The sequence below is a fragment of the Theropithecus gelada genome, chromosome 6 (genome assembly GCF_003255815.1).
Source record: "Theropithecus gelada isolate Dixy chromosome 6, Tgel_1.0, whole genome shotgun sequence".
NCBI lineage: Eukaryota > Metazoa > Chordata > Mammalia > Primates > Cercopithecidae > Theropithecus > Theropithecus gelada.
Window position 1 is genome coordinate 79120529 of NC_037673.1, and position 11062 is coordinate 79131590.

General features: G+C 36.1%; 1 protein-coding gene and 2 pseudogenes across 2 annotated transcripts in view; 1 reads left to right on the forward strand and 2 right to left on the reverse strand.

Annotated features, from left to right (window-relative positions):
• The window catches only part of HAPLN1 (hyaluronan and proteoglycan link protein 1), an 84624-nt gene that overhangs the window by 57053 nt on the left and 16509 nt on the right, over window positions 1-11062 (reverse strand). The window lies entirely within an intron of this gene.
• LOC112626702 lies at window positions 2814-3408 on the reverse strand (annotated as a pseudogene). The gene has a single exon (XR_003119945.1). The product of XR_003119945.1 is annotated as a peptidyl-prolyl cis-trans isomerase A pseudogene (transcript).
• LOC112627204 lies at window positions 9068-9163 on the forward strand (annotated as a pseudogene).

Genomic DNA, 11062 nt, shown 5'->3' on the forward strand with positions numbered 1-11062 from the left:
GATAAGACACATCAATCAAACAATTGCTCGACAGATAAAACAGATCACTAAATAGATGTGTATATAATTTATTTATTTATAATATATTTTTATATATACATCTATTTAGTGTATCTATTTTCCTGTATCTATTGAGATGTTTATGTAAATATATATCTCTATATCTCTATAAATATATCTCTATATATTTATATTTATATAAACATCTCAATAGATACAGGAAAAGTATTTGACATAATCCAACATCCATTCCAAGTAAAACTCTTAAAAAAGAAGCAATAAAAAGGAACTTCCTCAATCTGATAAAGGGCATCTACGTTCAACCCACAGCTAACATCATATTTAACGGTGAAAGACTAAATTATTTATTCCTAAAACCAGAAAAAAGGCAAGCATTTATGTTTTTACCATTTACTTTAAACATCCTACTGGAGGTTCCCAGAGAGTTGAATTAAGGCAAGAAAAAGAAATAGAAATCAAACAGATTGGAAAGGAAGAACTAAAACTTTTTATTTACAGACGACATGACTACACAGAAAAATCATATAAAATCTACAAAAAGGTTACTGTAACCTATAAACTAATTTTGAAAGTTGCTGAATATATGATCCATGTGCAAACATCAATTATATTTTTATACACTGGTAATGAATAATCAAAAATTGAAATTTAAAGAATACCATTTACCAAAGCATAAAAATATTTAGGGAAAAGCAGCCAACAAATATGCAAATTGTACTCTGAAAGTTACAAAGCATGTTCAGATAAATTAAATGAGACATAAATAAATGGCAAGATATGGTATTTTCATGAAACAGGCTCAATATCGTTAAGAGATTCGGTCTTCCCAAGTTGACCCATAAATTCAATGCATTCAAATCAAAATTTTAGCCCACATTTGGTAGAAAGGTACAAGGTAATTTTAACATTCATATATAAATGTAAATTCCCTGGAATAGCCAAAATGTTTTAGAAAAGGAATTTACAAAAGAAAGAACAAAGTTGAAAGCACAAAGAGTTGTGCTACTTGACTTTAAGACTTATAATAAAGTTACAGTAATTAAGAGAGTATGGTATTTGCAATGTGGTACACAAAAAGACCAGATACAAAATTTTAAAAAGAATTTCATTCATATGGCCAAACTGCTCTTCAGAAAGGTTCTCAAGTTTCATTCCTACCAATAGATTGAATAAAGAAAATACTCTTGCCTATGTATAATTTTATTTAAATATATAAATTTGATAGACAAAAATTTGCTAGGCTTATGTTTGTATTAATTTGCTTTGCTCTAATTACAAATGACATAAAAAAATTTTGTCCATGGTCATCAGTCACTTACATTTCTCCTTTTGTGAATTGCCATATTTTAACTGTTGCCTATTAATTGCTATTGAGTTTTGAAACATTAAAAAACTAATGTAATTTGTATGCCATAAAATGCACTCTTTAAGCATACAATGCAGTGGTTTTTAGTACATTCCTCAAGTTGCGCAACCATTACCACTACCTGTTTCCAGAACATTTCCATCACCCCTAAAATAAACTGTGTACCCATGAGCTGTTATTGCCTATTCCCTCCCCCAGCAGGACTCCTGGCAACCAATAATCTACTTTCTGTCTCTATGGATGCCTATTCTAGATGATTCAATGAATTTAATGATTTAAACAAATTTAATGATTCAATGAATATTCTAGATGATTCAATGAATCTATTCTAGATGATCCAACAAATCATCTAGAATAGGCAAATTCATAGAGACAGATGTATTGATTGATGTAAATTGAATCATATAATTTGTGGTCCTTTTATGCCTGACTTCTTTCACTTAGCATAATGTTTTCAATGTTCATTCTGTAGCAAGTATCAGTACTTCATTCTTTTTATGAGTGAATACTCTTCCATTCCATCTATATAGGTACCACATTTTATTTATCCATTCATCAGTTGATGGACAATTGGGTTATATCCACTTTTGGGCTTTAATGAATAATGCTGCTATTAATATCCATGCACAAGTTTTTGTATGAACATACTTTTAAATTCTGGGCATTATCTACCTAGCAATGGAATACGGTAACTATATGTTGAACTCTTTGAGAAACTGCCAAACTGTTTTCCAAAGCACTGCACTATTTTATGTTCCTGCAACCATGCATGAGGGTTCCAACTTCTCCACTCTCCACATCCTCACTGACACTTATTATTGTCTGCCTTTTTCATTATAGCCATCCCAGTGGGTATGAAGTGATATCTCATTTGAGGTATGATTAGTATTTCCCTAATGACTAATGATGTTGACTGTTTTTTGATGTGATAATTGGCCATTTGTACATCTCTTTGGAAGAAATATCTATTCTGATCTTTTGTCCATTTTTCAATTGGGCTGTTTATTTTTAATTGTTGAATTAGAATTTTTTATATATTCTGGGTACATATTAGCATGTGATTTGCAAACATTTTTCTCCCAATCTTTTGGGATGTCTTTTTATTTTCTTGATATTGTCCTTTGAAGTACTAATGAGGCCTCATTTATTAATATAACTTTGGTTGCTTGGCTTTTGGCGTCATATCTAGGAAACCACTGCTTAATCAAAGGTCATTAATATTTACACTTATGTTGTCTTCAAAAGTTTTATTGTTTTAGTTTTTATATTTAGTCTTCAATCTATTTTGAATGAATTTTTGTTTATTTATTTTTTAAATTGTTATTTAGTTTTTATTTCATAATCATAAACTTAACTCTGCAATCCAGCTAGGCATGGGAGAGAACAAGGAAAACATGGAACCCAAAGGGAACTGCAGCAAGAGCACAAAGATTGTAGGATACTGCGAGCAAATGGGTTGGAGGGGTGCTCTCCTGAGCTACAGAAGGAATGGTCTGGTGGTTAAGATAAAATACAAGTCAAACTTATTCGAGTTGTCCACAGTCAGCAATGGTGATCTTTTTGCTGGTCTTGCCATTCCTGGACCCAAAGCGCTCCGTGGCCTCCACAATATTCATGCCTTCTTTCACTTTGCCAAAGACCACATGCTTGCCATCCAACCACTCAGTCTTGGCAGTGCAGATGAAAAACTGGGAACCATTTGTGTTGGGTCCAGCATTTGCCATGGACAAGATGCCAGGACCTGTATGCTTTAGGATGAAGTTCTCATCTTCAAATTTCTCCCCATAGATGGACTTGCCACCAGTGCCTTCATGGCGTGTGAAGTCAGCACTCTGACACATAAACCCTGGAATAATTCTGTGAAAGCAGGAACCCTTATAACCAAATCCTTTCTCTCCAGTGCTCAGAGCACGAAAATTTTCTGCTGTCTTTGGAACCTTGTCTGCAAACAGCTCGAAGGGGACGTGGCCCAAGGGCTCACCATCGACGGCAATGTTAAAGAACATGGTAGGTTTGACCATGGCTAGTATTAGGGGACTTTCCTGGGCGGCAGCGTCTGCAAAGCGGCCGAATTTTTGTTTATAATGTGAGGTAGGGTCCAACTTCATTCTCTGTCTGTGGCTATCTACTTATCCCAGCATCTCAGGTTTCCACTGAGAAGTCTGCTGCCAGACATACTGGAACTCCATTGTATGTTATTTGTTTCTTTTCTTTTTCTGCTTTGTAAGCAGTATACTTTCCTCGTTGAATTTTCTTGGTACTCCTGTCAAAAATCTGCTATTGATTTTTAAAAACTCTTTGCATATTAAAGATACTGCTTCTTTTTCTGTGGCATATGTTTAAAAAATTTCCCTTTATTTTGATTTATAGTTTTTATGTCTAGAATTAATGAACATTTATGGAACTAAATCTATCAGTGTTTTCTTTAATGAATTCTTCTGCCATTACTATTATAAGAAATCCACCTATAGTTCCCCTAGTAGTAGTTTATGAAAATAATATAAATAGCTACCAATTGTTCATTACTTTCTATCGTGCTTTACATCTATCATCTTGGTTTTACATATATAGTATCTTGACTACAAACACTATGACGCAAATATTATCAAAAATTCTATTTTGTAATGGATAATAAAACTCAGGGCTTAAGTAATTTGCAGAACTGATACACAGTAAAAATCTTAATTAGAATTTAAATTCAGGTCTACTTGACTCCGCAGTACAATCTCTAAAATAAGTGAAATGAATTTGAACTTCATCAGCATGGATATAAAAGGTTTCTTCAAAATTCTTCTAATACAATATCTTATACATGATACTCAATTCTATTTAAAGAGCAGCATTTTTCTATTAAGTAGAAATATAATATTTTTAGCAGAGAATATACTATTTTAAATTTTTAAAAAACTTATTAAATGTGTTTTTAATTCCCATTTAGTATATAAGATATGAAACATCAAATTCACTGTTGTGTATAAATTATTAACCATTGATGAAAAAAAGTGCTAAGGCAGTAAAAAATGAACTTTGTCATACAAAGAGTACATTAAATGAAGAGGCTTTGAGAATGTAAAGAGTCAAACATAAAATATGTATATAAATAAATGCAGTATACTTTACCATCAAACAACTATTGAAGGAGACTATTTTTCTCAAATGTGTCCAAAATGTTTGTTAAAACTATACAGTGACTCTACTTTATTAGGGCAATGTACATAGTGGCTGCTTGCTCTGAATGATGCCTTCCAGCAAAGATGTCCTTAAGAAAAAAGTGTACAGTTTAGATTGTAAATCACCAAGGCCCAGGATGCCACTGTTTTACTTCTAGCAGAAATCCTGCGGGCTAGTTAGAAAACTGCTCTGCTACTGAGAGATCTTTAATCAAAAGGTGTAAATGTTCCCCAGAGCATGAATATAATTATGTTAAGATCTAAACTCCACAGTCAATATACTGAGGCATTTTATGTATGCTTACATGTTTTTCCAATTGTGTATCAGAGCCCAGATGATAAAAAATGTTTTACCACTCATTCAAATCTAACTTTTCTGTCCTCTTCACCAATATGCCAAAAATTCAGATTTGTGATTCATGGGAACATTCTGCTACATAAATGAAATGTGTACACAAAGAAATACCTGATTTCTGATATATTGAATATTAAATCAATCCTGCTCCATAGTTTCTGAAAATAAGAACAACCAATTACACTATTGATAATAATAGGAGCATGAAGCAAGCTACACTTCTACTTTAACATTGAGAGCAGAGTACGGAAATGCTTCCTGCTGGCAAACTGAAACAATTGTTTTATTTAAAAACTACGCCTTCACACCTGTAAGCCCAGCACTGTGGGAGGCCGAGGTGGGCAGATCATGAGGTCAAGAGATCAACACCATCCTGGCCAACATGGTGAAAACCCGTCTCTATTAAAAATACAAAAATTAACTAGGTATGGTGGCTCATGCCTGTAGTCCCAGCTACTCGGGAGGCTGAGGCAAGGTGGAGGTTGTAGTGAGTCATGACTGTGCCACTGCACTCCAGCCTGGGTGACAGGGTGAGACTCCATCTCAGAAAAAAGAAAAAACAAAAAAAAAAAACAAAAAAAAAAACACCACCTCCACCACAACAAAATTTACACGTATCTACTCTGATACTGCATACAAATAAAGATTTTTTTTTTTTTAAGAGAAAAGCATGGAATTCCAATTATTGCCAATGTGTCATGCTTGAAGGACCCTTTTCCCATGCATCAGTTTGAGGTGACAATTACTGGTTTATAGCAATATCCATCACCATTCAAAATTTAGAATATTATTATGCAGGAGTCACATACTGTTCACCTCTCATCCTCACCATGGACACTGTCATCCTGGTGTAGGCAAGGAGGAATAGAGAAAGGAGAAAATTTTGCAAAGGAGGAGAAAAATTTGCCAAGAATATATAGTAATATAAATTAAGGTCACATTTTGCTTTATACCAATTACAGTAAATTGGTATTTTCCTTTAAATGTTTATGTCTCAAACTCTCCCTTCAAACTATTTTGTTTTACTTTTGGGCGACTAATGTACTACCATTCATAATGACTATTAGACTAAGCTAGGTTTCAATTTTTGCTGTGATATATCAGTTTAAGGATGCAGATAGTGAATGATGGCACAAAGCTCCTCTCATTCTGCTCTCTGAAAATTAATTTGAAATAGTAACCATATGAAATGAAATTAGGACACAGTAAAATAGTGCAGGTGATTAATGCCTTCTATTTTCAAAATAAAGTTTTTGAACTCTGCATTAACATTTATTTTGCATTTCTCTCGTGCACTAGCTATTAGTTTAATAAAAGGAGACCTTTCCAGTGACAAGGACATTATCTTATTAATTTCTCTAATTCTGTTACACTATCAGTCAAGAGGTTTACTTTCAAGAGATATTAATATAAGCAAAAGTTTTCCTTTTAGTCGTATAGTTTCAAGGCTCAAAGCCTATATATGGGTAGTAAAGCTAATACTAGACAAATTGCAATGTGACTTGAGAGCTAGAATAGAACCATCTGCAAAATTTGGAATGATGTGACCAAAATAACAAAATTTTACAGGAAAATCATAATCCTTTGCATTTAGAAATAAATGGCCCAAATATGGAAAAGCTATTAAACTTATTTCGTGTAGCTTCACAAGGCAAAATTAGACCAAGTGGGTGGAAGTTAAAAAATCAAATTTTGCACAACGTCAGGAAGAATTTCCTAATAAGTCATCTAAAAGTGAAATGAATTGCCCTGTGAAATACACAGTGCTTTCTGCCACCGCAGGTGTTTAGGCAGATCAACAAACATCTGTCTATCGTATTACACAAGGGATTTGAGAGTAGGTGGTTTGGAACACATTTGGTCCTTTGATCTCTATAATTTAAAATCTGACCTTTCAGCTCAGAATTTTGAAGGATGTAAAGATGGATAAAACAAACCATTAACAAAGACACTATAAACTAATAACTAAAAGAAAACTAATAACTAAAAGACATTTCAACAATTGATTATATTCAACACACAAAAAACTGTATGAGGCTGGGCACAGTGGCTCAAGTCTGTAATCCCAGGAATTTGGGAGGCCGAGGCGGGAGGATCACTTGAGGTCAGGAGATCAAGACTAGCCTGGCGAACATGGTGAAACCCTGTCTCTACTAAAAATACAAAAATTAGCCAGACGTTGTGGTCCCAGCTGCTTGGGAGGCTGAGGAAGGAGAATTGCTTGAACCCAGAAGACGGAGGTTACGGTAAGCCAAGATCGCTCCATTGTACTACACCATGGGCGACAGAGAGAGACTTCAACTCAAAACAAACAAACAAACAAAAACAAACAAAAAACAACTATATGAAGTAAGGGAGGTACACATAAAATATTAAGAGAGAACTGAGAAAGAGGTGATTAATTGCAGCTAGTGGTACAATACAAGGTTTCCTGAAGGAAGTGTTACATTAATCATGAGCGCATGAGCCATGTTTCAGGTGGGAGGGATGAAATGATAAGGGATTCCTGCTTGAGAGAAGTGTATGGGCTCAGAATTAGAGCAGTATAACTGCATAAATGTTTGGGAAGAGAAGTTAGATATCCTGAGAGATTTTAATGATTTGAATATTTGTGATAAGTTTGGCATTTACTTTGGTTGCCAAAGTCTGCCTTTCACGGCTTAAAAAATAGATACAACATTTTCAAATATCCTACATAAATTATAAACTTTTCAGTCATCATTTTTCATTTTATAATTTAAAATAACACCAGATAGTGATAAAGATGGATATGAACATCTCAAACTGCTTCCAGAATTTTGTCTTGTTAGCAATAAGACTGTACAGCATCTGCAAAAGATTGCAGGAACTGAGTCCCCACTAAAATTTATCTCAGCGCAGCATCTTCAGGGAGCGAGGCACGCCGATAATCCCTCTAGGCTTGAAGAGTTTGGTCTTTCAGAGAAAGCAGGCCGCGAAGATAAGGGTTACCCAGAACATAGTGAAGCCAGCCCACTGATTTTTGGCATTTCTTAAAGTGGAAAGAAAAGGAAATTTTCCAACTAGCTAATTTTCTTACTCGTTTATCTAGTCTTTTGTTTCTGGAAGCTTTTCACATGTCCTCTTTTTTTCCCCCCAGCATTTTTCTTTTGTTTTGAGATAGTCTCAACCTGTCGCCCAGGCTGGAGTGCAGTGGAGTAATTTCAACTCACTGAAGCCTCCGCCTCAGCCTCCCAAATAGCTGGGACTACAGGCATGCGCCACCACACTCGACTAATTTTTGCATTTTTAGTAGAGATGAGGTTTTGCCATGTTGGCTAGTCTGGTCTTGAACTCTTGACCTCAAGTGATACTCCTGCTTCAGCCTTTCAAAGTACTGGGATTACAGGTGTGAGCCATCATACTTGGCCTCCAGCAATTTTCTTATGCCATGCCTGGGTGTGGGTGTTTTACTTTTTGGTGTTTATTCTATTCTTTCCTTTTTTTTTTTTTTTTTTTTTTTTGAGACGGAGTCTGGCTCTGTCGCCCAGGCTGGAGTGCACTGGCGGGATCTCGGTTCACTGCAAGCTCCACCTCCCGGGTTCACGCCAATCTCCTGCCTCAGCCTCCCGAGTAGCTGGGACTACAGGCCACCGCCACCTCGCCCGGCTTTTTTGTATCTTTAGTAGAGACGGGGTTTCACCCTGTTAGCCAGGATGGTCTCGATCTCCTGACCTTGTGATCCGCCCGCCTCGGCCTCCCAAAGTGCTGGGATTACAGGCATGAGCCACCGCGCCCGGGCTTTGGTGTTTATTCTATTGGGGCATTGTAGTGCTTCTTGAATCTGTGACTTGTTGGACAGCCACAGACCTTATTTCTAAAATATTTTTTCTGCCCCATTTGCGTTTACTCCTTCTGAGATGCCTGTTTCTATGTCTCACATGTCTGTTACCACCACTAGCCCCTGCTCCTGGAAGTTTCATTTTTCTCTCCGATTTTAGCCCGGTTATTTTTGTCAGACCTATTTTCCAGTTTACTAATCATCTCCTCAATGTTTCTAAACTTTCCTAAACTCATGTATTGAGTTTTTAATTTTAGTCATTACATTGTTTTTAATTCTAGAATTTCCCATTTGAATGATTTTTTTTGTAGTTTCCAGTTCTTTTTAAAAATTCTCTATTTTAATATCTAATTTCTGTGCTTGCTTAAGTAGCACACACACTAAAATTGGAATGATTAGCATGGCCCCTGCACAAGGATGACATACAAATTAGTAAAGTGACCTGTATTTTTTCATAAGTATTATCAGCATAATAGACCAAGCTGAGGGAAGATTCTCAGAACTTGAACACTGGCTCTCTGAAATAAGACAGTCAGACTTACGAGGACTTACAAAGAAAAAAGAGTGAAGAAGAATGAATAAAACCTCCAAGAAGTACGAGATTACGTAAAAAAACTAAATCTACAAATCATTGGCATTCCCGAAAGGGACGGGGAGAAAGCCAACAATTTGGAAAGCAGATTTCAGGATATCATCCTAGAATCTGGCAGGGGGTCTCTGTATTTCCTGAAGTTGACTGTTGGCCTCTCTGGCAAGTTTTGGGAAAGGCCCAGAGAGGCCACAGTTGACTTCAGGAAATACAGAGAACCCCTGCAAGTTTCTACACAAGAAGAACATCCTAAAGACACATAATCATCAGATTTTCCAAGATTGAAATGAAAAAAAAGAGTGTTAAAGGCAACTAGAAAGAAACGGCAGGTCGCCTAGAAAAGGGAAGCCATCATACTAACAGCAGACCTCTCAGCAGAAACCTTACAAGCCAGAAGAGATTGGGGTGCCTATATTCAACAGCCTCAAAAAAACAAACAAAAAAAAAACAAAAAACACTTCAACCAAGAATTTTATATCCAGCAGAACTAAGCTTCCTAAGTGAAGAAGAAATAAGATCCTTTTCAGATATGCAAATGTTTAGGGAGTTCATTGCCACCAGATTTGTCTTACAAGAGATCTTGAAAGGAGCACTAAATATGGCAAGGGAAGACTGCTACTAGCTAATACAACAGCACACTTAAATATACAGGCAAGTGACGCTGTAAAGCAACCACACAAACAAGTCAGGGTAACAACCAGCTAACAATATGACAGGATCAAATCCACATAAATCAATACAAACCTTGAATGTAAATGGGATAAATTTCTCACTTAAAAGGGACAGAGTGGCAAACTAGATTAAAAAGCTAGACCTAATGGTATACTGCCTTCCAGAGAGATACCTCACATGTAAGGACACCCATAGGCTCAAAATAAAGGGATGGAAGAAAATCTACCAAGCAAATGGAAAACAGGAAAAAGCAGGAGATACAATCCTAATTTCGGACAAACAGACTTTAAACTAACAAAGATCAGAAACTAAAGAAGGGCATTACATAATATAAGGTGTTCAATTCACCAAGAAGAGCTGACTATCCTAAATATATATGCACCCAACATAGGAGCGCCCAGATTAATAAAGCAACTTCTTAGAGACCTGCAAAGAGACATAAGACTCCAACACAGTAATAGTGGGACAGTTCAACATTCCACTGATGGTATTAAGACAGAGCGTTAAGGCAGAAAATTAACAAAGATACTTAGGATCTGAACTCAACATTGGACCAAAGGGATCTGATAGACCTCTACAGAACTGTCCATCCGAAAACAACAGAATATACATTTTTTTTCTCATCAACGAATGGCACATTCTAAAACTCAGCCAATAATTAGGCATAAAACAATGCTCAGCAAATGCGAAAGAACCAAAATTATACCAAACACACTCTCAGACCATACTGCAATAAATAAAGAAGTCAAAACTAAGAAAATTGCTTGGCCAGGCACAGTGGCTCATGTCTGTAATCCTGGCACTTTGGGAGGCGGACGCAGGTGGATTACATGAGGTCAGGAGTTCGAGACTAGCCTGACCAACATAACAAAACTCTGTCTCTACTAAAAATACAAAAGTTAGCTGGGCATGGTGGTGGGCACCTGTAATCCCAGCTACTCGGGAGGCTGAGGCAGGAGAATCACTTGAACCTGGGAGGCGGAGATTGCAGTGAGCCGAGATTGTACCATTACACTCCAGCCTGGGTGACAAGAGTGAAACTCTGCAAAAAAAAAAAAAAAAAAAAAAAAAAAAAAAAAAAAAAAAAAAA